The sequence below is a fragment of the Manis pentadactyla genome, chromosome 1, assembly GCF_030020395.1.
Source record: "Manis pentadactyla isolate mManPen7 chromosome 1, mManPen7.hap1, whole genome shotgun sequence".
Classification (NCBI taxonomy): domain Eukaryota; kingdom Metazoa; phylum Chordata; class Mammalia; order Pholidota; family Manidae; genus Manis; species Manis pentadactyla.
The window spans coordinates 55760252-55784404 of NC_080019.1; positions in this window are offsets into that span (position 1 = coordinate 55760252).

The following is a 24153-nucleotide window of genomic DNA, read 5'->3' on the forward strand; positions in this document are numbered from 1 at the left end:
GGGAGTCATAGGTGATATCAATGGTGAAGGCGAAAACTCTGGTCCATGGATCGGGTCTAGGGTTAGGTTGAGGTGTTTGATAAGGAGCACGGGTGATATAGGGATACAGTTAGATTCAGATCCATCTCTGATGTGAGGGTGAGTGCAAGATTGAGTTTCATTTTAAGGTGAAGTGTGGGTGACACTAATGCTAAAGGTGAAGTGTAGGATCCTGACGCCAGGGCTAGGGCTGGAATTAGTTGTAAGTTAATTTTTATGGGGCAGATTGAGTGACAGTTAGAGTTCTGATCTGACTCTGATGTGAGGGCAATGGCCATAATGAGCTTCAGTTTTATGGGGAGGTATCACAGACGTCAATGCTGATGGTGGCAGTTCAGTTAAAGGGGCCTTTGCTAGGGTTAGGGTTTCCTGTAAGGGAATGCCTATTCAGATGATACGTTTACGGAGAGAATTTTTGTTCATTTCTGATGTGAGTGCGAGGGTGAGATTGAGGCTCAGGGTAAAGATGTGTCTCCTAGTTGGCATCAATGTTGAAGGCAAAGAATCTAGTACAGGGCTCGGGCCTAGGGTTAGGGTTAGTTTGTCAGTAAGATTTACAGTATCATAGAGTTATATTTAGAGATAGCATCTGACTCTGATGTGAGGGCGATAGCCAGATTGAGCTTCATGTTTATGGTACGGCATGACAGACATTGAAGCTGATGGTGTCGGTTCAGGTAAAGTGGCCAGGGCTAGAGTTAAGGTATTGTGTTCTGTGAGGTGTACAGGAAGGATAGGGGTATGGACAGACTTAGGGCTTGTCTCTGATGTGAGGGCAAGTGCGAGATTGAGGTTCAATGTTACGGTGAATGGTGGGTCATGCCAATGTTTACGGTTAATGGACAGGTCCAAGAGTCATGGCTAGGTTTTGGATTAGTGGGTCGTTCTGTTATACAGAAAGGATAATTTTAGGATTAACGGTAGGGTCCAGCTCTGATGTGAGTGCGAGTGTGAAATTGCGATTCAGTGTTGAGGAGGTCCCTGGGTGATGTCAATGGTGTCGTTGTGTGGATAGGCCAAGGACTCAGTGCTAGGGTTAAAATTTTGTGTTCTCTCTGGTTTCTGGATACATGAGCATTATGGAAAGATTTAGGTTCTGGGTCTGATGTGACGGGGAGTGCAAGATGGTGGATCAGAGTTATGGTGAGGCATGGGTGATGTCACTGGACAATTTGAGGTGTAAGGACCTCGGGCCAGGGCTAGGGTTAAGGATAGGTTTTTGGGAAGCTGTAGAGGAATGGTATTGTTACGTTTAGACTTAGGTTCCTTCTCTTACGTTAGGGAGACTATGCGATTATGGTTCCAGGATTACAGTGAGGCAAGGTTGATATGCAAGGTGACGGTGCAGTTTCAGGAAACAGTTCTCGCTAGGGTTAGGGTAATGTAATCGTTAAAGGGTATGGGGTTTACGTGGATACGGCTCGGTTTTGCATCCTACTCTGATGTGAGGGGGAATGCCAGTTTGATCTTGATCATCATGGTGTGGCATAGGTGACATCAATGCTAATGCTGAGGATCCAGCTTTAGGGACCTTGTTTAGGGGCAGGGTTTTCAGAAAGGAAAAGTCTATGCAGAAGATATGGTTATATAACTAATTAGGGTGCAATTTTGATGTCAGGGCGAGTGTGAGGTCGAGTCACATGGTGGAGGGAGTCATAGGTGATATCAATGCTGAAGGCGAAATCTCTGGTCCATGGATCGGGTCTAGGTTTAGGTTGAGGTGTTTAATAAGGAGTACGGGTGATATAGGGTTACAGTTAGATTCGGATCCATCTCTGATGTGAGGGCGAGTGCAAGATTGAGTTTCATTTTAAGGTGAAGTGTGGATGACACTAATGATAAAGGTGAAGTGTCGGATTCTGACGCCAGGGCTAGGGCTGGAATTAGCTGTAAGTTAAGGTGTATGGGGCTGATTGAGTGTCAGTTAGAGTTCTGACCCGACTCTGATGTGAGGGCAATGGCCAGAATGAGCTTTAGCTTTATGGGGAGGAATGACAGACGCCAATGCTGATGGTGGCAGGTCAGTTAAAGGGGTCTGGGATAGGGTTAGGGGTTCCTGTGAGGGAAAGTCTATGCATATGATACGGTTACGGAGAGAATTTGGGTTCAATTCTCATGTGAGTGCGAGGGTGAGATTGAGGCTCAGGGTAAATATGTGCCTCCTATTCGGCAGCAATGTTGAAGGCGGAGTATCTAGTCCAGGGCTCATGTCTAGGTTTAGGCTTAGGTGTTCAGTAAGATTTACAGGAACATACGGTTACATTTAGAGTTCGCATCGGAAACTGATGTGAGGGCGATGGCCAGTCTGAGCTTCAGGTTTACTTTGCGGCATGACAGGCGTTCAAGCTGATGGCAAAGTTTAGGTAAAGTGGCCAGGATTAGAGATAGGGTATTGTGTTCTGTGAGGGGCACAGGAAGGCTAGGGTGAAGGACAGACTTAGGGCAGGTCTCTGATGTGAGGACAAGTTCGAGATTGAGGTTCAGGATTACGGTGAAACATGCCTGATGCCAGTGGTTACGTTGAAAGGACAGGTAAAGAGTCATGGCTAGGGTTGAGATTAGTGGGTCATTCTGTTCTTCAGAAAGGATAAGTTAAGGTCTAGGGTTAGGGTCCAGCTCTGATGTGAGTGCGACTCTGAAATTGCGATTCAGTGTTGAGGAGGGCCCTTGGTGATATCGATGCTGACGTTTTGTGGATAGGCCCAGGATTCAGTGCTAGGGTTTAAATTTTGTGTACTCTCTGGTTTCCAGAGACATTAGCATTACGGAAAGAGTTAGGTTCTGGGTCTGATGTGACGGGGAGTGCAAGATGTTGGATCAGGTTTATGGAGAGGCATGGGTGACGTCAATGTTCCAGGTGAGCTGTCAGGAAAACTGGCCAGGGCTAGGCTTAGGGTTAGGTTTTTCGCTAGGTATAGAGAGAGGGTATTGTTACGTTTAGACTTAGGTTCCTTCTCTTACGTTAGGGAGACTATGGGATTATGGTTCCAGGATTACAGTGAGGCAAGGGTGATATCCAAGGTGATGGTGGAGTTTCAGGAAACAGGTCCGCGCTAGTGTTATTGTTATGTAATCGTTAAACGGTATAGGGTTACGTGGATACGTCTCGATTTTGGATCCTACTCTGATGTTAGGAAGTAGGCTAGATTGATCTTGATCAACATGGTGTGGCATAGGTGACGTCAATGCTGACGCTGAGGGTCCAGGTTAAGGGACCTTGGTTAGGGGTAGGGTTTTCTGTAAGGAAAAGGCTATGCAGAAGATATGGTTATTGACATAATTAGGGTGAAATTTTGATGTCAGGGCGAGTGTGAGGTCGAGGCACAGGGTTGAGGGAGTCATAGGTGATATCAATGCTGAAGGCGAAATCTCTGGTCAAAGGATCGGGTCTTGGGTTAGGTTGAGGAGTTTGTTAAGGAGTACGGATGATATAGGGTAACAGATTCGGATCCATCTCTGATGTGAGGGAGAGTGCAAGATTAAGTTTCATTTTAAGGTGAAGTTTGGGTGACACTAATGCTAAAGCTGAAGTGTCAGATCCTGACGCCAGGGCTAGGGCAGGAATTAGTTGTAAGTTAAGGTGTATGGGGCTGATTGAGTGACAGTTAGAGTTCTGATCTGACTCTGATGTGAGTGCAATGGCCAGAATGAGCTTTAGTTTTATGGGGAGGAATGACAGACGCCAATGTTGATGGTGGCAGGTCAGTTAAAGGGGCCTGGTCTAGGGTTAGGGTATCCTGTGAGGGAAAGTCTATATATATGATAAGGTAACGGAGAGAATTTGGGTTCAATTCTGATGTGAGTGCGAGGGTGAGATTGAGGCTCAGGGTAAAAATGTGCCTCCTAGTCGGCAGCAATGTTGAAGGTGGAGTATCTAGTCCAGGGCTCGTGTCTAGGGTTAGGCTTAGGTGTTCAGTAAGATATACAGGAACATAGAGTTACATTTAGAGTTCGCATCTGACACTGATGTGAGGGCGATGGCCAGACTGAGCTTCAGGTTTACTTTGCAGCATGACAGATGTTGAAGCTGATGGCAAGGATTAGGTAAAGTGGTCAGGGTTAGAGATAGGGTATTGTGTTCTGTGAGGTATACAGGTAGGCTAGGGTGAAGGACAGACTTAGGGCTGGTCTCTGATGTGAGGGCAAGTTCGAGATTGAGGTTCAGGATTACGGTGAAGCGTGCCTGATGCCAGAGGTTACTTTGAAAGAAAAGGTAAAGAGTCATGGGTAGGGTTGAGATTAGTGGGTCATTCTGTTCTTCAGAAAGGATAAGTTAAGGATTAGGGTTAGGGTCCAGCTCTGATGTGAGTGCGACTCTGAAATTGCGTTTCAGTGTTGAGGAGGGCCCTTGGATATGTCGATGCTGACGTTTTGTGGATAGGCCCAGGATTCAGTGCTAGGGTTAAAATTTTGTGTTCTCTCTGGTTTCCAGAGTCATTAGCATTACGGAAAGAGTTAGGTTCTGGGTCTGATGTGACGGGGAGTGCAAGATGTTGGATCAGGTTTATGGAGAGGCATGGTTGACGTCAATGTGCCAGGTGATCTGCCAGGACCACTGGCCAGGGCTAGGCTTAGGGTTAGGTTTTTCTATAGGTGTAGAGAGAGGGTATTGTTACATTTAGACATAGGGTCCTTCTCTTAGGGCGAATTAGGGCGAATGTGCGCTTCAGTTCCAGGATTACAGTGAGGCAATTGTGGTATCCATGTTGATTTTGGAGTTTCAGGCCACAGGTAGGCGCTAGGGTTAGGGTTATGTAATCGTAAATGGGTATGGGGTTTACGAGGATATGGCTCAATTTTGGATCCTACTCTGATGTGAGGGCGATGGCCAGATTGATCTTGATCATCATGGTGTGACATAGGTGACGTCAATGCTGACGCTGAGGGTCCAGGTTAAGGGACCTTGGTTAGGGGTAGGGTTTTCTGTAAAAAAATGTCTATGCAGAAGATATGGTTACGGACATAATTATGGTGAAATTAATGTCAGGGCGAGTGTGAGGTCGAGTCACTGGGTTGAGGGAGTCATAGGTGATATCAATGGTGAAGGCGAAAACTCTGGTCCATGGATCGGGTCTAGGGTTAGGTTGAGGTGTTTGATAAGGAGCACGGGTGATATAGGGATACAGTTAGATTCGGATCCATCTCTGATGTGAGGGTGAGTGCAAGATTGAGTTTCATTTTAAGGTGAAGTGTGGGTGACACTAATGCTAAAGGTGAAGTGTAGGATCCTGACGCCAGGGCTAGGGCTGGAATTAGTTGTAAGTTAAGGTTTATGGGGCAGATTGAGTGACAGAGTTCTGATCTGACTCTGATGTGAGGGCAATGGCCATAATGAGCTTCAGTTTTATGGGGAGGTATCACAGACGTCAATGCTGATGGTGGCAGTTCAGTTAAAGGGGCCTTTGCTAGGGTTATGGTTTCCTGTAAGGGAATGCCTATTCATATGATACGTTTACGGAGAGAATTTTTGTTCATTTCTGATGTGAGTGCGAGGGTGAGATTGAGGCTCAGGGTAAAGATGTGTCTCCTAGTTGGCATCAATGTTGAAGGCAAAGAATCTAGTACAGGGCTCGGGCCTAGGGTTAGGGTTAGTTTGTCAGTAAGATTTACAGTATCATAGAGTTATATTTAGAGATAGCATCTGACTCTGATGTGAGGGCGATAGCCAGATTGAGCTTCATGTTTATGGTACGGCATGACAGACATTGAAGCTGATGGTGTCGGTTCAGGTAAAGTGGCCAGGGCTAGAGTTAAGGTATTGTGTTCTGTGAGGTGTACAGGCAGGATAGGGGTATGGACAGACTTAGGGCTTGTCTCTGATGTGAGGGCAAGTGCGAGATTGAGGTTCAGGGTTACGGTGAAAGGTGGGTCATGCCAATGTTTACGGTTAATGGACAGGTCCAAGAGTCATGGCTAGGTTTTGAATTAGTGGGTCGTTCTGTTATACAGAAAGGAAAATTTTAGGATTAACGGTAGGGTCCAGCTCTGATGTGAGTGCGAGTGTGAAATTGCGATTCAGTGTTGAGGAGGTCCCTGGGTGATGTCAATGGTGTCGTTGTGTGGATAGGCCAAAGACTCAGTGCTAGGGTTAAAATTTTGTGTTCTCTCTGGTTTCTGGATACATGAGCATTATGGAAAGATTTAGGTTCTGGGTCTGATGTGACGGGGAGTGCAAGATGGTGGATCAGAGTTATGGTTAGGCATGGGTGATGTCACTGGACAATTTGAGGTGTAAGGACCTCGGGCCAGGGCTAGGGTTAAGGATAGGTTTTTGGGAAGCTGTAGAGGAATGGTATTGTCACGTTTAGACTTAGGTTCCTTCTCTTACGTTAGGGAGACTATGCGATTATGGCTCCAGGATTACAGTGAGGCAAGGTTGATATCCAAGGTGACGGTGGAGTTCCAGGAAACAGTTCTCGCTAGGGTTAGGGTAATGTAATCGTTAAAGGGTATGGGGTTTACGTGGATACGGCTCGGTTTTGCATCCTACTCTGATGTGAGGGGGAATGCCAGTTTGATCTTGATCATCATGGTGTGGCATAGGTGACATCAATGCTAATGCTGAGGATCCAGCTTAAGGGACCTTGTTTAGGGGCAGGGTTTTCAGAAAGGAAAAGTCTATGCAGAAGATATGGTTATATACCTAATTAGGGTGCAATTTTGATGTCAGGGCGAGGGTGAGGTCGAGTCACATGGTGGAGGGAGTCATAGGTGATATCAATGCTGAAGGCGAAATCTCTGGTCCATGGATCGGGTCTAGGTTTAGGTTGAGGTGTTTAATAAGGAGTACGGGTGATATAGGGTTACAGTTAGATTCGGATCCATCTCTGATGTGAGGGCGAGTGCAAGATTGAGTTTCATTTTAAGGTGAAGTGTGGATGACACTAATGATAAAGGTGAAGTGTCGGATTCTGACGCCAGGGCTAGGGCTGGAATTAGCTGTAAGTTAAGGTGTATGGGGCTGATTGAGTGTCAGTTAGAGTTCTGACCCGACTCTGATGTGAGGGCAATGGCCAGAATGAGCTTTAGCTTTATGGGGAGGAATGACAGACGCCAATGCTGATGGTGGCAGGTCAGTTAAAGGGGCCTGGGATAGGGTTAGGGGTTCCTGTGAGGGAAAGTCTATGCATATGATACGGTTACGGAGAGAATTTGGGTTCAATTCTGATGTGAGTGCGAGGGTGAGATTGAGGCTCAGGGTAAATATGTGCCTCCTATTAGGCAGCAATGTTGAAGGCGGAGTATCTAGTCCAGGGCTCGTGTCTAGGTTTAGGCTTAGGTGTTCAGTAAGATTTACAGGAACATACGGTTACATTTAGAGTTCGCATCGGAAACTGATGTGAGGGCGATGGCCAGTCTGAGCTTCAGGTTTACTTTGCGGCATGACAGGCGTTGAAGCTGATGGCAAAGTTTAGGTAAAGTGGCCAGGATTAGAGATAGGGTATTGTGTTCTGTGAGGTGCACAGGAAGGCTAGGGTGAAGGACAGACTTAGGGCAGGTCTCTGATGTGAGGACAAGTTCGAGATTGAGGTTCAGGATTACGGTGAAACGTGCCTGATGCCAGTGGTTACGTTGAAAGGACAGGTAAAGAGTCATGGCTAGGGTTGAGATTAGTGGATCATTCTGTTCTTCAGAAAGGATAAGTTAAGGTCTAGGGTTAGGGTCCAGCTCTGATGTGAGTGCGACTCTGAAATTGCGATTCAGTGTTGAGGAGGGCCCTTGGTGATATCGATGCTGACGTTTTGTGGATAGGCCCAGGATTCAGTGCTAGGGTTTAAATTTTGTGTTCTCTCTGGTTTCCAGAGACATTAGCATTACGGAAAGAGTTAGGTTCTGGGTCTGATGTGACGGGGAGTGCAAGATGTTGGATCAGGTTTATGGAGAGGCATGGGTGACGTCAATGTTCCAGGTGAGCTGTCAGGAAAACTGGCCAGGGCTAGGCTTAGGGTTAGGTATTTCGCTAGGTATAGAGAGAGGGTATTGTTACGTTTAGACATAGGTTCCTTCTCTTACGTTAGGGAGACTATGGGATTATGGTTCCAGGATTACAGTGAGGCAAGGGTGATATCCAAGGTGATGGTGGAGTTTCAGGAAACAGGTCCGCGCTAGTGTTATTGTTATGTAATCGTTAAACGTTATAGGGTTTACGTGGATACGGCTCGATTTTGGATCCTACTCTGATGTTAGGGCGTAGGCTAAATTGATCTTGATCATCATGGTGTGGCATAGGTGACGTCAATGCTGACGCTGAGGGTCCAGGTTAAGGGACCTTGGTTAGGGGTAGGGTTTTCTGTAAGGAAAAGGCTATGCAGAAGATATGGTTATTGACATAATTAGGGTGAAATTTTGATGTCAGGGCGAGTGTGAGGTCGAGTCACAGGGTTGAGGGAGTCATAGGTGATATCAATGCTGAAGGCGAAATCTCTGGTCAAAGGATCGGGTCTTGGGTTAGGTTGAGGAGTTTGTTAAGGAGTACAGGTGATATAGGGTAACAGATTCGGATCCATCTCTGATGTGAGGGAGAGTGCAAGATTAAGTTTCATTTTAAGGTGAAGTATGGGTGACACTAATGCTAAAGCTGAAGTGTCGGATACTGACGCCAGGGCTATGGCTGGAATTAGTTGTAAGTTAAGGTGTATGGGGCTGATTGAGTGACAGTTAGAGTTCTGACCTGACTCTGATGTGAGTGCAATGGCCAGAATGAGCTTTAGTTTTATGGGGAAGAATGACAGACGCCAATATTGATGGTGGCAGGTCAGTTAAAGGGGCCTGGTCTAGGGTTAGGGTTTCCTGTGAGGGAACGTCTATATATATGATACGGTAACGGTGAGAATTTGGGTTCAATTCTGATGTGAGTGCGAGGGTGAGATTGAGGCTCAGGGTAAAAATGTGCCTCCTAGTCGGCAGCAATGTTGAAGGCGGAGTATCTAGTCCAGGGCTCGTGTCTAGGGTTAGGCTTAGGTGTTCAATAAGATATACAGGAACATAGAGTTACATTTAGAGTTCGCATCTGACACTGATGTGAGGGCGATGGCCAGACTGAGCTTCAGGTTTACTTTGCGGCATGACAGATGTTGAAGCTGATGGCAAAGATTAGGTAAAGTGGCCAGGGTTAGAGATAGGGTATTGTGTTCTGTGAGGTATACAGGTAGGATAGGGTGAAGGACAGACTTAGGGCTGGTCTCTGATGTGAGGGCAAGTTCGAGATTGAGGTTCAGGATTACGGTGAAGCGTGCCTGATGCCAGAGGTTACTTTGAAAGGAAAGGTAAAGAGTCATGGGTAGGGTTGAGATTAGTGGGTCATTCTGTTCTTCAGAAAGGATAAGTTAAGGATTAGGGTTAGGGTCCAGCTCTGATGTGAGTGCGACTCTGAAATTGCGTTTCAGTGTTGAGGAGGGCCCTTGGAGATGTTGATGCTGACGTTTTGTGGATAGGCCCAGGATTCAGTGCTAGGGTTAAAATTTTGTGTTCTCTCTGGTTTCCAGAGTCATTAGCATTACGGAAAGAGTTAGGTTCTGGGTCTGATGTGACGGGGAGTGCAAGATGTTGGATCAGGGTTATGGTGAGGCATGGTTGATGTCAATGTGCCAGGTGATCTGCCAGGACCACTGGCCAGGGCTAGGAATAGGGTTAGGTTTTTCTATAGGTGTAGAGAGAGGGTATTGTTACATTTAGACATAGGGTCCTTCTCTTAGGGCGAATTAGGGCGAATGTGCGCTTCAGTTCCAGGATTACAGTGAGGCAATTGTGGTATCCATGTTGATTTTGGAGTTTCAGGCCACAGGTAGGCACTAGGGTTAGGGTTATGTAATCGTAAAAGGGTATGGGGTTTACTAGGATATGGCTCAATTTTGGATCCTACTCTGATGTGAGGGCGATGGCCAGATTGATCTTGATCATCATGGTGTGACATAGGTGACGTCAATGCTGACGCTGAGGGTCCAGGTTAAGGGACCTTGGTTAGGGGTAGGGTTTTCTGTAAAAAAATGTCTATGCAGAAGATATGGTTACGGACATAATTATGGTGAAATTTAATGTCAGGGCGAGTGTGAGGTCGAGTCACTGGGTTGAGGGAGTCATAGGTGATATCAATGGTGAAGGCGAAAACTCTGGTCCATGGATCGGGTCTAGGGTTAGGTTGAGGTGTTTGATAAGGAGCACGGGTGATATAGGGATACAGTTAGATTCGGATCCATCTCTGATGTGAGGGTGAGTGCAAGATTGAGTTTCATTTTAAGGTGAAGTGTGGGTGACACTAATGCTAAAGGTGAAGTGTAGGATCCTGACGCCAGGGCTAGGGCTGGAATTAGTTGTAAGTTAAGGTTTATGGGGCAGATTGAGTGACAGTTAGAGTTCTGATCTGACTCTGATGTGAGGGCAATGGCCATAATGAGCTTCAGTTTTATGGGGAGGTATCACAGACGTCAATGCTGATGGTGGCAGTTCAGTTAAAGGGGCCTGTGCTAGGGTTAGGGTTTCCTGTAAGGGAATGCCTATTCATATGATACGTTTACGGAGAGAATTTTTGTTCATTTCTGATGTGAGTGCGAGGGTGAGATTGAGGCTCAGGGTAAAGATGTGTCTCCTAGTTGGCATCAATGTTGAAGGCAAAGAATCTAGTACAGGGCTCGGGCCTAGGGTTAGGGTTAGTTTGTCAGTAAGATTTACAGTATCATAGAGTTATATTTAGAGATAGCATCTGACTCTGATGTGAGGGCGATAGCCAGATTGAGCTTCATGTTTACGGTACGGCATGACAGACATTGAAGCTGATGGTGTCGGTTCAGGTAAAGTGGCCAGGGCTAGAGTTAAGGTATTGTGTTCTGTGAGGTGTACAGGAAGGATAGGGGTATGGACAGACTTAGGGCTTGTCTCTGATGTGAGGGCAAGTGCGAGATTGAGGTTCAGGGTTACGGTGAATGGTGGGTCATGCCAATGTTTACGGTTAATGGACAGGTCCAAGAGTCATGGCTAGGTTTTGGATTAGTGGGTCGTTCTGTTATACAGAAAGGATAATTTTAGGATTAACGGTAGGGTCCAGCTCTGATGTGAGTGCGAGTGTGAAATTGCGATTCAGTGTTGAGGAGGTCCCTGGGTGATGTCGATGGTGTCGTTGTGTGGATAGGCCAAGGACTCAGTGCTAGGGTTAAAATTTTGTGTTCTCTCTGGTTTCTGGATACATGAGCATTATGGAAAGATTTAGGTTCTGGGTCTGATGTGACGGGGAGTGCAAGATGGTGGATCAGAGTTATGGTGAGGCATGGGTGATATCACTGGACAATTTGAGGTGTAAGGACCTCGGGCCAGGGCTAGGGTTCTGGATAGGTTTTTGGGAAGCTGTAGAGGAATGGTATTGTTACGTTTAGACTTAGGTTCCTTCTCTTACGTTAGGGAGACTATGCGATTATGGTTCCAGGATTACAGTGAGGCAAGGTTGATATCCAAGGTGACGGTGGAGTTTCAGGAAACAGTTCTCGCTAGGGTTAGGGTAATGTAATCGTTAAAGGGTATGGGGTTTACGTGGATACGGCTCGGTTTTGAATCCTACTCTGATGTGTGGACGAATGCCAGTTTGATCTTGATCATCATGGTGTGGCATAGGTGACATCAATGCTAATGCTGAGGATCCAGCTTAAGGGACCTTGTTTAGGGGCAGGGTTTTCAGAAAGGAAAAGTCTATACAGAAGATATGGTTATATACCTAATTAGGGTGCAATTTTGATGTCAGGGCGAGTGTGAGGTCGAGTCACATGGTTGAGGGAGTCATAGGTGATATCAATGCTGAAGGCGAAACCTCTGGTCCATGGATCGGGTCTAGGTTTAGGTTGAGGTGTTTAATAAGGAGTACGGGTGATATAGGGTTACAGTTAGATTCGGATCCATCTCTGATGTGAGGGCGAGTGCAAGATTGAGTTTCATTTTAAGGTGAAGTGTGGATGACACTAATGATAAAGGTGAAGTGTCGGATTCTGACGCCAGGGCTAGGGCTGGAATTAGCTGTAAGTTAAGGTGTATGGGGCTGATTGAGTGTCAGTTAGAGTTCTGACCCGACTCTGATGTGAGGGCAATGGCCAGAATGAGCTTTAGCTTTACGGGGAGGAATGACAGACGCCAATGCTGATGGTGGCAGGTCAGTTAAAGGGGCCTGGGATAGGGTTAGGGGTTCCTGTGAGGGAAAGTCTATGCATATGATATGGTTACGGAGAGAATTTGGGTTCAATTCTGATGTGAGTGCGAGGGTGAGATTGAGGCTCAGGGTAAATATGTGCCTCGTATTCGGCAGCAATGTTGAAGGCGGGGTATCTATTCCCGGGCTTATGTCTAGGGTTAGGCTTAGGTGTTCAGTAAGATTTACAGGAACATACGGTTACATTTAGAGTTCGCATCGGAAACTGATGTGAGGGCGATGGCCAGTCTGAGCTTCAGGTTTACTTTGCGGCATGACAGGCGTTGAAGCTGATGGCAAAGTTTAGGTAAAGTGGCCAGGATTAGTGATAGGGTATTGTGTTCTGTGAGGTGCACAGGAAGGCTAGGGTGAAGGACAGACTTAGGGCAGGTCTCTGATGTGAGGACACGTTCGAGATTGAGGTTCAGGATTACGGTGAAACGTGCCTGATGCCAGTGTTTACGTTGAAAGGACAGGTAAAGAGTCATGGCTAGGGTTGAGATTAGTGGGTCATTCTGTTCTTCAGAAAGGATAAGTTAAGGTCTAGGGTTAGGGTCCAGCTCTGATGTGAGTGCGACTCTGAAATTGCGATTCAGTGTTGAGGAGGGCCCTTGGTGATATCGATGCTGACGTTTTGTGGATAGGCCCAGGATTCAGTGCTAGGGTTTAAATTTTGTGTTCTCTCTGGTTTCCAGAGACATTAGCATTACGGAAAGAGTTAGGTTCTGGGTCTGATGTGACGGGGAGTGCAAGATGTTGGATCAGGTTTATGGAGAGGCATGGGTGATGTCAATGTTCCAGGTGAGCTGTCAGGAAAACTGGCCAGGGCTAAGCTTAGGGATAGGTTTTTCGCTAGGTATAGAGAGAGGGTATTGTTACGTTTAGACATAGGTTCCTTCTCTTACGTTAGGGAGACTATGGGATTATGGTTCCAGGATTACAGTGAGGCAAGGGTGATATCCAAGGTGATGGTGGAGTTTCAGGAAACAGGTCCGCGCTAGTGTTATTGTTATGTAATCGTTAAACGGTATAGGGTTTACGTGGATACGGCTCGATTTTGGATCCTACTCTGATGTTAGGGCGTAGGCTAAATTGATCTTGATCATCATGGTGTGGCATAGGTGACGTCAATGCTGACGCTGAGGGTCCAGGTTAAGGGACCTTGGTTAGGGGTAGGGTTTTCTGTAAGGAAAAGGCTATGCAGAAGATATGGTTATTGACATAATTAGGGTGAAATTTTGATGTCAGGGCGAGTGTGAGGTCGAGTCACAGGGTTGAGGGAGTCATAGGTGATATCAATGCTGAAGGCGAAATCTCTGGTCAAAGGATCGGGTCTTGGGTTAGGTTGAGGAGTTTGTTAAGGAGTACAGGTGATATAGGGTAACAGATTCGGATCCATCTCTGATGTGAGGGAGAGTGCAAGATTAAGTTTCATTTTAAGGTGAAGTATGGGTGACACTAATGCTAAAGCTGAAGTGTCGGATCCTGACGCCAGGGCTAGGGCTGGAATTAGTTGTAAGTTAAGGTGTATGGGGCTGATTGAGTGACAGTTAGAGTTCTGACCTGACTCTGATGTGAGTGCAATGGCCAGAATGAGCTTTAGTTTTATGGGGAAGAATGACAGACGCCAATATTGATGGTGGCAGGTCAGTTAAAGCGGCCTGGTCTAGGGTTAGGGTTTCCTGTGAGGGAAAGTCTATATATATGATACGGTAACGGTGAGAATTTGGGTTCAATTCTGATGTGAGTGCGAGGGTGAGTTTGAGGCTCAGGGTAAAAATGTGCCTCCTAGTCGGCAGCAATGTTGAAGGTGGAGTATCTAGTCCAGGGCTCGTGTCTAGGGTTAGGCTTAGGTGTTCAGTAAGATATACAGGAACATAGAGTTACATTTAGAGTTCGCATCTGACACTGATGTGAGGGCGATGGCCAGACTGAGCTTCAGGTTTACTTTGCGGCATGACAGATGTTGAAGCTGATGGCAAAGATTAGGTAAAGTGGCCAGGGTTAGAGATAGGGTATTGTGTTCTGTGAGGTATACAGGTAGGATAGGGTGAAGGACAGACTTAGGGCTGGTCTCTGATGTGAGGGCAAGTTCGAGATTGAGGTTCAGGATTACGGTGAAGCGTGCCTGATGCCAGAGGTTACTTTGAAAGGAAAGGTAAAGAGTCATGGGTAGGGTTGAGATTAGTGGGTCATTCTGTTCTTCAGAAAGGATAAGTTAAGGATTAGGGTTAGGGTCCAGCTCTGATGTGAGTGCGACTCTGAAATTGCGTTTCAGTGTTGAGGAGGGCCCTTGGAGATGTCGATGCTGACGTTTTGTGGATAGGCCCAGGATTCAGTGCTAGGGTTAAAATTTTGTGTTCTCTCTGGTTTCCAGAGTCATTAGCATTACGGAAAGAGTTAGGTTCTGGGTCTGATGTGACGGGGAGTGCAAGATGTTGGATCAGGTTTATGGTGAGGCATGGTTGACGTCAATGTGCCAGGTGATCTGCCAGGACCACTGGCCAGGGCTAGGCTTAGGGTTAGGTTTTTCTATAGGTGTAGAGAGATGGTATTGTTACATTTAGACATAGGGTCCTTCTCTTAGGGCGAATTAGGGCGAATGTGCGCTTCAGTTCCAGGATTACAGTGAGGCAATTGTGGTATCCATGTTGATTTTGGAGTTTCAGGCCACAGGTTGGCACTAGGGTTAGGGTTATGTAATCGTAAAAGGGTATGGGGTTTACGAGGATATGGCTCAATTTTGGATCCTACTCTGATGTGAGGGCGATGGCCAGATTGATCTTGATCATCATGGTGTGACATAGGTGACGTCAATGCTGACGCTGAGGGTCCAGGTTAAGGGACCTTGGTTAGGGGTAGGGTTTTCTGTAAAAAAATGTCTATGCAGAAGATATGGTTACGGACATAATTATGGTGAAATTTAATGTCAGGGCGAGTGTGAGGTCGAGTCACTGGGTTGAGGGAGTCATAGGTGATATCAATGCTGAAGGCGAAATCTCTGGTCAAAGGATCGGGTCTTGGGTTAGGTTGAGGAGTTTGTTAAGGAGTACAGGTGATATAGGGTAACAGATTCGGATCCATCTCTGATGTGAGGGAGAGTGCAAGATTAAGTTTCATTTTAAGGTGAAGTTTGGGTGACACTAATGCTAAAGCTGAAGTGTCGGATCCTGACGCCAGGGCTATGGCTGGAATTAGTTGTAAGTTAAGGTGTATGGGGCTGATTGAGTGACAGTTAGAGTTCTGACCTGACTCTGATGTGAGTGCAATGGCCAGAATGAGCTTTAGTTTTATGGGGAAGAATGACAGACGCCAATATTGATGGTGGCAGGTCAGTTAAAGGGGCCTGGTCTAGGGTTAGGGTTTCCTGTGAGGGAAAGTCTATATATATGATACGGTAACGGTGAGAATTTGGGTTCAATTCTGATGTGAGTGCGAGGGTGAGTTTGAGGCTCAGGGTAAAAATGTGCCTCCTAGTTGGCAGCAATGTTGAAGGTGGAGTATCTAGTCCAGGGCTCGTGTCTAGGTTTAGGCTTAGGTGTTCAGTAAGATATACAGGAACATAGAGTTACATTTAGAGTTCGCATCTGACACTGATGTGAGGGCGATGGCCAGACTGAGCTTCAGGTTTACTTTGCGGCATGACAGATGTTGAAGCTGATGGCAAAGATTAGGTAAAGTGGCCAGGGTTAGAGATAGGGTATTGTGTTCTGTGAGGTATACAGGTAGGATAGGGTGAAGGACAGACTTAGGGCTGGTCTCTGATGTGAGGGCAAGTTCGAGATTGAGGTTCAGGATTACGGTGAAGCGTGCCTGATGCCAGAGGTTACTTTGAAAGGAAAGGTAAAGAGTCATGGGTAGGGTTGAGATTAGTGGGTCATTCTGTTCTTCAGAAAGGATAAGTTAAGGATTAGGGTTAGGGTCCAGCTCTGATGTGAGTGCGACTCTGAAATTGCGTTTCAGTGTTGAGGAGGGCCCTTGGAGATGTCGATGCTGACGTTTTGTGGATAGGCCCAGGATTCAGTGCTAGGGTTAAAATTTTGTGTTCTCTCTGGTTTCCAGAGTCATTAGCATTACGGAAAGAGTTAGGTTCTGGGTCTGATGTGACGGGGAGTGCAAGATGTTGGATCAGGGTTATGGTGAGGCATGGTTGACGTCAATGTGCCAGGTGATCTGCCAGGACCACTGGCCAGGGCTAGGCTTAGGGTTAGGTTTTTCTATAGGTGTAGAGAGATGGTATTGTTACATTTAGACATAGGGTCCTTCTCTTAGGGCGAATTAGGGCGAATGTGCGCTTCAGTTCCAGGATTACAGTGAGGCAATTGTGGTATCCATGTTGATTTTGGAGTTTCAGGCCACAGGTTGGCACTAGGGTTAGGGTTATGTAATCGTAAAAGGGTATGGGGTTTACGAGGATATGGCTCAATTTTGGATCCTACTCTGATGTGAGGGCGATGGCCAGATTGATCTTGATCATCATGGTGTGACATAGGTGACGTCAATGCTGACGCTGAGGGTCCAGGTTAAGGGACCTTGGTTAGGGGTAGGGTTTTCTGTAAAAAAATGTCTATGCAGAAGATATGGTTACGGACATAATTATGGTGAAATTTAATGTCAGGGCGAGTGTGAGGTCGAGTCACTGGGTTGAGGGAGTCATAGGTGATATCAATGGTGAAGGCGAAAACTCTGGTCCATGGATCGGGTCTAGGGTTAGGTTGAGGTGTTTGATAAGGAGCACGGGTGATATAGGGATACAGTTAGATTCGGATCCATCTCTGATGTGAGGGTGAGTGCAAGATTGAGTTTCATTTTAAGGTGAAGTGTGGGTGACACTAATGCTAAAGGTGAAGTGTAGGATCCTGACGCCAGGGCTAGGGCTGGAATTAGTTGTAAGTTAAGGTTTATGGGGCAGATTGAGTGACAGTTAGAGTTCTGATCTGACTCTGATGTGAGGGCAATGGCCATAATGAGCTTCAGTTTTATGGGGAGGTATCACAGACGTCAGTGATGATGGTGGCAGTTCAGTTAAAGGGGCCTGTGCTAGGGTTAGGGTTTCCTGTAAGGGAATGCCTATTCATATGATACGTTTACGGAGAGAATTTTTGTTCATTTCTGATGTGAGTGCGAGGGTGAGATTGAGGCTCAGGGTAAAGATGTGTCTCCTAGTTGGCATCAATGTTGAAGGCAAAGAATCTAGTACAGGGCTCGGGCCTAGGGTTAGGGTTAGTTTGTCAGTAAGATTTACAGTATCATAGAGTTATATTTAGAGATAGCATCTGACTCTGATGTGAGGGCGATAGCCAGATTGAGCTTCATGTTTACGGTACGGCATGACAGACATTGAAGCTGATGGTGTCGGTTCAGGTAAAGTGGCCAGGGCTAGAGTTAAGGTATTGTGTTCTGTGAGGTGTACAGGAAGGATAGGGGTATGGACAGACTTAGGGCTTGTCTCTGATGTGAGGGCAAGTGCGAGATTGAGGTTCAGGGTTACGGTGAATGGTGGGTCATGCCAATGTTTACGGTTAATGGACAGGTCCAAGAGTCATGGCTAGGTTTTGGATTAGTGGGTCATTCTGTTATACAGAAAGGATAATTTTAGGATTAACGGTAGGGTCCAGCTCTGATGTGAGTGCGAGTGTGAAATTGCGATTCAGTGTTGAGGAGGTCCCTGGGTGATGTCGATGGTGTCGTTGTGTGGATAGGCCAAGGACTCAGTGCTAGGGTTAAAATTTTGTGTTCTCTCTGGTTTCTGGATACATGAGCATTATGGAAAGATTTAGGTTCTGGGTCTGATGTGACGGGGAGTGCAAGATGGTGGATCAGAGTTATGGTGAGGCATGGGTGATATCACTGGACAATTTGAGGTGTAAGGACCTCGGGCCAGGGCTAGGGTTAAGGATAGGTTTTTGGGAAGCTGTAGAGGAATGGTATTGTTACGTTTAGACTTAGGTTCCTTCTCTTACGTTAGGGAGACTATGCGATTATGGTTCCAGGATTACAGTGAGGCAAGGTTGATATCCAAGGTGACGGTGGAGTTTCAGGAAACAGTTCTCGCTAGGGTTAGGGTAATGTAATCGTTAAAGGGTATGGGGTTTACGTGGATACGGCTCGGTTTTGCATCCTACTCTGATGTGAGGGGGAATGCCAGTTTGATCTTGATCATCATGGTGTGGCATAGGTGACATCAATGCTAATGCTGAGGATCCAGCTTAAGGGACCTTGTTTAGGGGCAGGGTTTTCAGAAAGGAAAAGTCTATACAGAAGATATGGTTATATACCTAATTAGGGTGCAATTTTGATGTCAGGGCGAGTGTGAGGTCGAGTCACATGGTTGAGGGAGTCATAGGTGATATCAATGCTGAAGGCGAAACCTCTGTTCCATGGATCGGGTCTAGGTTTAGGTTGAGATGTTTAATAAGGAGTACGGGTGATATAGGGTTACAGTTAGATTCGGATCCATCTCTGATGTGAGGGCGAGTGCAAGATTGAGTTTCATTTTAAGGTGAAGTGTGGATGACACTAATGATAAAGGTGAAGTGTCGGATTCTGACGCCAGGGCTAGGGCTGGAATTAGCTGTAAGTTAAGGTGTATGGGGCTGATTGAGTGTCAGTTAGAGTTCTGACCCGACTCTGATGTGAGGGCAATGGCCAGAATGAGCTTTAGCTTTACGGGGAGGAATGACAGACGCCAATGCTGATGGTGGCAGGTCAGTTAAAGGGGCCTGGGATAGGGTTAGGGGTTCCTGTGAGGGAAAGTCTATGCATATGATACGGTTACGGAGAGAATTTGGGTTCAATTCTGATGTGAGTGCGAGGGTGAGATTGAGGCTCAGGGTAAATATGTGCCTCCTATTCGGCAGCAATGTTGAAGGCGGGGTATCTATTCCAGGGCTTATGTCTAGGGTTAGGCTTAGGTGTTCAGTAAGATTTACAGGAACATACGGTTACATTTAGAGTTCGCATCGGAAACTGATGTGAGGGCGATGGCCAGTCTGAGCTTCAGGTTTACTTTGCGGCATGACAGGCGTTGAAGCTGATGGCAAAGTTTAGGTAAAGTGGCCAGGATTAGTGATAGGGTATTGTGTTCTGTGAGGTGCACAGGAAGGCTAGGGTGAAGGACAGACTTAGGGCAGGTCTCTGATGTGAGGACACGTTCGAGATTGAGGTTCAGGATTACGGTGAAACGTGCCTGATGCCAGTGGTTACGTTGAAAGGACAGGTAAAGAGTCATGGCTAGGGTTGAGATTAGTGGGTCATTCTGTTCTTCAGAAAGGATAAGTTAAGGTCTAGGGTTAGGGTCCAGCTCTGATGTGAGTGCGACTCTGAAATTGCGATTCAGTGTTGAGGAGGGCCCTTGGTGATATCGATGCTGACGTTTTGTGGATAGGCCCAGGATTCAGTGCTAGGGTTTAAATTTTGTGTTCTCTCTGGTTTCCAGAGACATTAGCATTACGGAAAGAGTTAGGTTCTGGGTCTGATGTGATGGGGAGTGCAAGATGTTGGATCAGGTTTATGGAGAGGCATGGGTGACGTCAATGTTCCAGGTGAGCTGTCAGGAAAACTGGCCAGGGCTAGGCTTAGGGTTAGGTTTTTCGCTAGGTATAGAGAGAGGGTATTGTTACGTTTAGACATAGGTTCCTTCTCTTACGTTAGGGAGACTATGGGATTATGGTTCCAGGATTACAGTGAGGCAAGGGTGATATCCAAGGTGATGGTGGAGTTTCAGGAAACAGGTCCGCGCTAGTGTTATTGTTATGTAATCGTTAAACGGTATAGGGTTTACGTGGATACGGCTCGATTTTAGATCCTACTCTGATGTTAGGGCGTAGGCTAAATTGATCTTGATCATCATGGTGTGGCATAGGTGACGTCAATGCTGACGCTGAGGGTCCAGGTTAAGGGACCTTGGTTAGGGGTAGGGTTTTCTGTAAGGAAAAGGCTATGCAGAAGATATGGTTATTGACATAATTAGGGTGAAATTTTGATGTCAGGGCGAGTGTGAGGTCGAGTCACAGGGTTGAGGGAGCCATAGGTGATATCAATGCTGAAGGCGAAATCTCTGGTCAAAGGATCGGGTCTTGGGTTAGGTTGAGGAGTTTGTTAAGGAGTACGGGTGATATAGGGTAACAGATTCGGATCCATCTCTGATGTGAGGGAGAGTGCAAGATTAAGTTTCATTTTAAGGTGAAGTATGGGTGACACTAATGCTAAAGCTGAAGTGTCGGATCCTGACGCCAGGGCTATGGCTGGAATTAGTTGTAAGTTAAGGTGTATGGGGCTGATTGAGAGACAGTTAGAGTTCTGACCTGACTCTGATGTGAGTGCAATGGCCAGAATGAGCTTTAGTTTTATGGGGAAGAATGACAGACGCCAATATTGATGGAGGCAGGTCAGTTAAAGGGGCCTGGTCTAGGGTTAGGGTTTCCTGTGAGGGAAAGTCTATATATATGATACGGTAACGGTGAGAATTTGGGTTCAATTCTGATGTGAGTGCGAGGGTGAGTTTGAGGCTCAGGGTAAAAATGTGCCTCCTAGTCGGCAGCAATGTTGAAGGTGGAGTATCTAGTCCAGGGCTCGTGTCTAGGGTTAGGCTTAGGTGTTCAGTAAGATATACAGGAACATAGAGTTACATTTAGAGTTCGCATCTGACACTGATGTGAGGGCGATGGCCAGACTGAGCTTCAGGTTTACTTTGCGGCATGACAGATGTTGAAGCTGATGGCAAAGATTAGGTAAAGTGGCCAGGGTTAGAGATAGGGTATTGTGTTCTGTGAGGTATACAGGTAGGATAGGGTGAAGGACAGACTTAGGGCTGGTCTCTGATGTGAGGGCAAGTTCGAGATTGAGGTTCAGGATTACGGTGAAGCGTGCCTGATGCCAGAGGTTACTTTGAAAGGAAAGGTAAAGAGTCATGAGTAGGGTTGAGATTAGTGGGTCATTCTGTTCTTCAGAAAGGATAAGTTAAGGATTAGGGTTAGGGTCCAGCTCTGATGTGAGTGCGACTCTGAAATTGCTTTTCAGTGTTGAGGAGGGCCCTTGGAGATGTCGATGCTGACGTTTTGTGGATAGGCCCAGGATTCAGTGCTAGGGTTAAAATTTTGTGTTCTCTCTGGTTACCAGAGTCATTAGCATTACGGAAAGAGTTAGGTTCTGGGTCTGATGTGACGGGGAGTGCAAGATGTTGGATCAGGTTTATGGTGAGGCATGGTTGACGTCAATGTGCCAGGTGATCTGCCAGGACCACTGGCCAGGGCTAGGCTTAGGGTTAGGTTTTTCTATAGGTGTAGAGAGATGGTATTGTTACATTTAGACATAGGGTCCTTCTCTTAGGGCGAATTAGGGCGAATGTGCGCTTCAGTTCCAGGATTACAGTGAGGCAATTGTGGTATCCATGTTGATTTTGGAGTTTCAGGCCACAGGTTGGCACTAGGGTTAGGGTTATGTAATCGTAAAAGGGTATGGGGTTTACGAGGATATGGCTCAATTTTGGATCCTACTCTGATGTGAGGGCGATGGCCAGATTGATCTTGATCATCATGGTGTGACATAGGTGACGTCAATGCTGACGCTGAGGGTCCAGGTTAAGGGACCTTGGTTAGGGGTAGGGTTTTCTGTAAAAAAATGTCTATGCAGAAGATATGGTTACGGACATAATTATGGTGAAATTTAATGTCAGGGCGAGTGTGAGGTCGAGTCACTGGGTTGAGGGAGTCATAGGTGATATCAATGGTGAAGGCGAAAACTCTGGTCCATGGATCGGGTCTAGGGTTAGGTTGAGGTGTTTGATAAGGAGCACGGGTGATATAGGGATACAGTTAGATTCGGATCCATCTCTGATGTGAGGGTGAGTGCAAGATTGAGTTTCATTTTAAGGTGAAGTGTGGGTGACACTAATGCTAAAGGTGAAGTGTAGGATCCTGACGCCAGGGCTAGGGCTGGAATTAGTTGTAAGTTAAGGTTTATGGGGCAGATTGAGTGACAGTTAGAGTTCTGATCTGACTCTGATGTGAGGGCAATGGCCATAATGAGCTTCAGTTTTATGGGGAGGTATCACAGACGTCAATGCTGATGGTGGCAGTTCAGTTAAAGGGGCCTGTGCTAGGGTTAGGGTTTCCTGTAAGGGAATGCCTATTCATATGATACGTTTACGGAGAGAATTTTTGTTCATTTCTGATGTGAGTGCGAGGGTGAGATTGAGGCTCAGGGTAAAGATGTGTCTCCTAGTTGGCATCAATGTTGAAGGCAAAGAATCTAGTACAGGGCTCGGGCCTAGGGTTAGGGTTAGTTTGTCAGTAAGATTTACAGTATCATAGAGTTATATTTAGAGATAGCATCTGACTCTGATGTGAGGGCGATAGCCAGATTGAGCTTCATGTTTACGGTACGGCATGACAGACATTGAAGCTGATGGTGTCGGTTCAGGTAAAGTGGCCAGGGCTAGAGTTAAGGTATTGTGTTCTGTGAGGTGTACAGGAAGGATAGGGGTATGGACAGACTTAGGGATTGTCTCTGATGTGAGGGCAAGTGCGAGATTGAGGTTCAGGGTTACGGTGAATGGTGGGTCATGCCAATGTTTACGGTTAATGGACAGGTCCAAGAGTCATGGCTAGGTTTTGGATTAGTGGGTCATTCTGTTATACAGAAAGGATAATTTTAGGATTAACGGTAGGGTCCAGCTCTGATGTGAGTGCGAGTGTGAAATTGCGATTCAGTGTTGAGGAGGTCCCTGGGTGATGTCGATGGTGTCGTTGTGTGGATAGGCCAAGGACTCAGTGCTAGGGTTAAAATTTTGTGTTCTCTCTGGTTTCTGGATACATGAGCATTATGGAAAGATTTAGGTTCTGGGTCTGATGTGACGGGGAGTGCAAGATGGTGGATCAGAGTTATGGTGAGGCATGGGTGATGTCAGTGGACAATTTGAGGTGTAAGGACCTCGGGCCAGGGCTAGGGTTAAGGATAGGTTTTTGGGAAGCTGTAGAGGAATGGTATTGTTACGTTTAGACTTAGGTTCCTTCTCTTACGTTAGGGAGACTATGCGATTATGGTTCCAGGATTACAGTGAGGCAAGGTTGATATCCAAGGTGACGGTGGAGTTTCAGGAAACAGTTCTCGCTAGGGTTAGGGTAATGTAATCGTTAAAGGGTATGGGGTTTACGTGGATACGGCTCGGTTTTGCATCCTACTCTGATGTGAGGGGGAATGCCAGTTTGATCTTGATCATCATGGTGTGGCATAGGTGACATCAATGCTAATGCTGAGGATCCAGCTTAAGGGACCTTGTTTAGGGGCAGGGTTTTCAGAAAGGAAAAGTCTATGCAGAAGATATGGTTATATACCTAATTAGGGTGCAATTTTGATGTCAGGGCGAGGGTGAGGTCGAGTCACATGGTGGAGGGAGTCATAGGTGATATCAATGCTGAAGGCGAAATCTCTGGTCCATGGATCGGGTCTAGGTTTAGGTTGAGGTGTTTAATAAGGAGTTCGGGTGATATAGGGTTACAGTTATATTCGGATCCATCTCTGATGTGAGGGCGAGTGCAAGATTGAATTTCATTTTGAGGTGAAGTGTGGATGACACTAAAGATAAAGGTGAAGTGTCGGATTCTGACGCCAGGGCTAGGGCTGGAATTAGCTGTAAGTTAATGTGTATGGGGCTGATTGAGTGACAGTTAGAGTTCTGACCCGACTCTGATGTGAGGGCAATGGCCAGAATGAGCTTTAGCTTTATGGGGAGGAATGACAGACGCCAATGCTGATGGTGGCAGGTCAGTTAAAGGGGCCTGGGATAGGGTTAGGGGTTCCTGTGAGGGAAAGTCTATGCATATGATACGGTTACGGAGAGAATTTGGGTTCAATTCTGATGTGAGTGCGAGGGTGAGATTGAGGCTCAGGGTAAATATGTGCCTCCTATTCGGCAGCAATGTTGAAGGCGGAGTATCTAGTCCAGG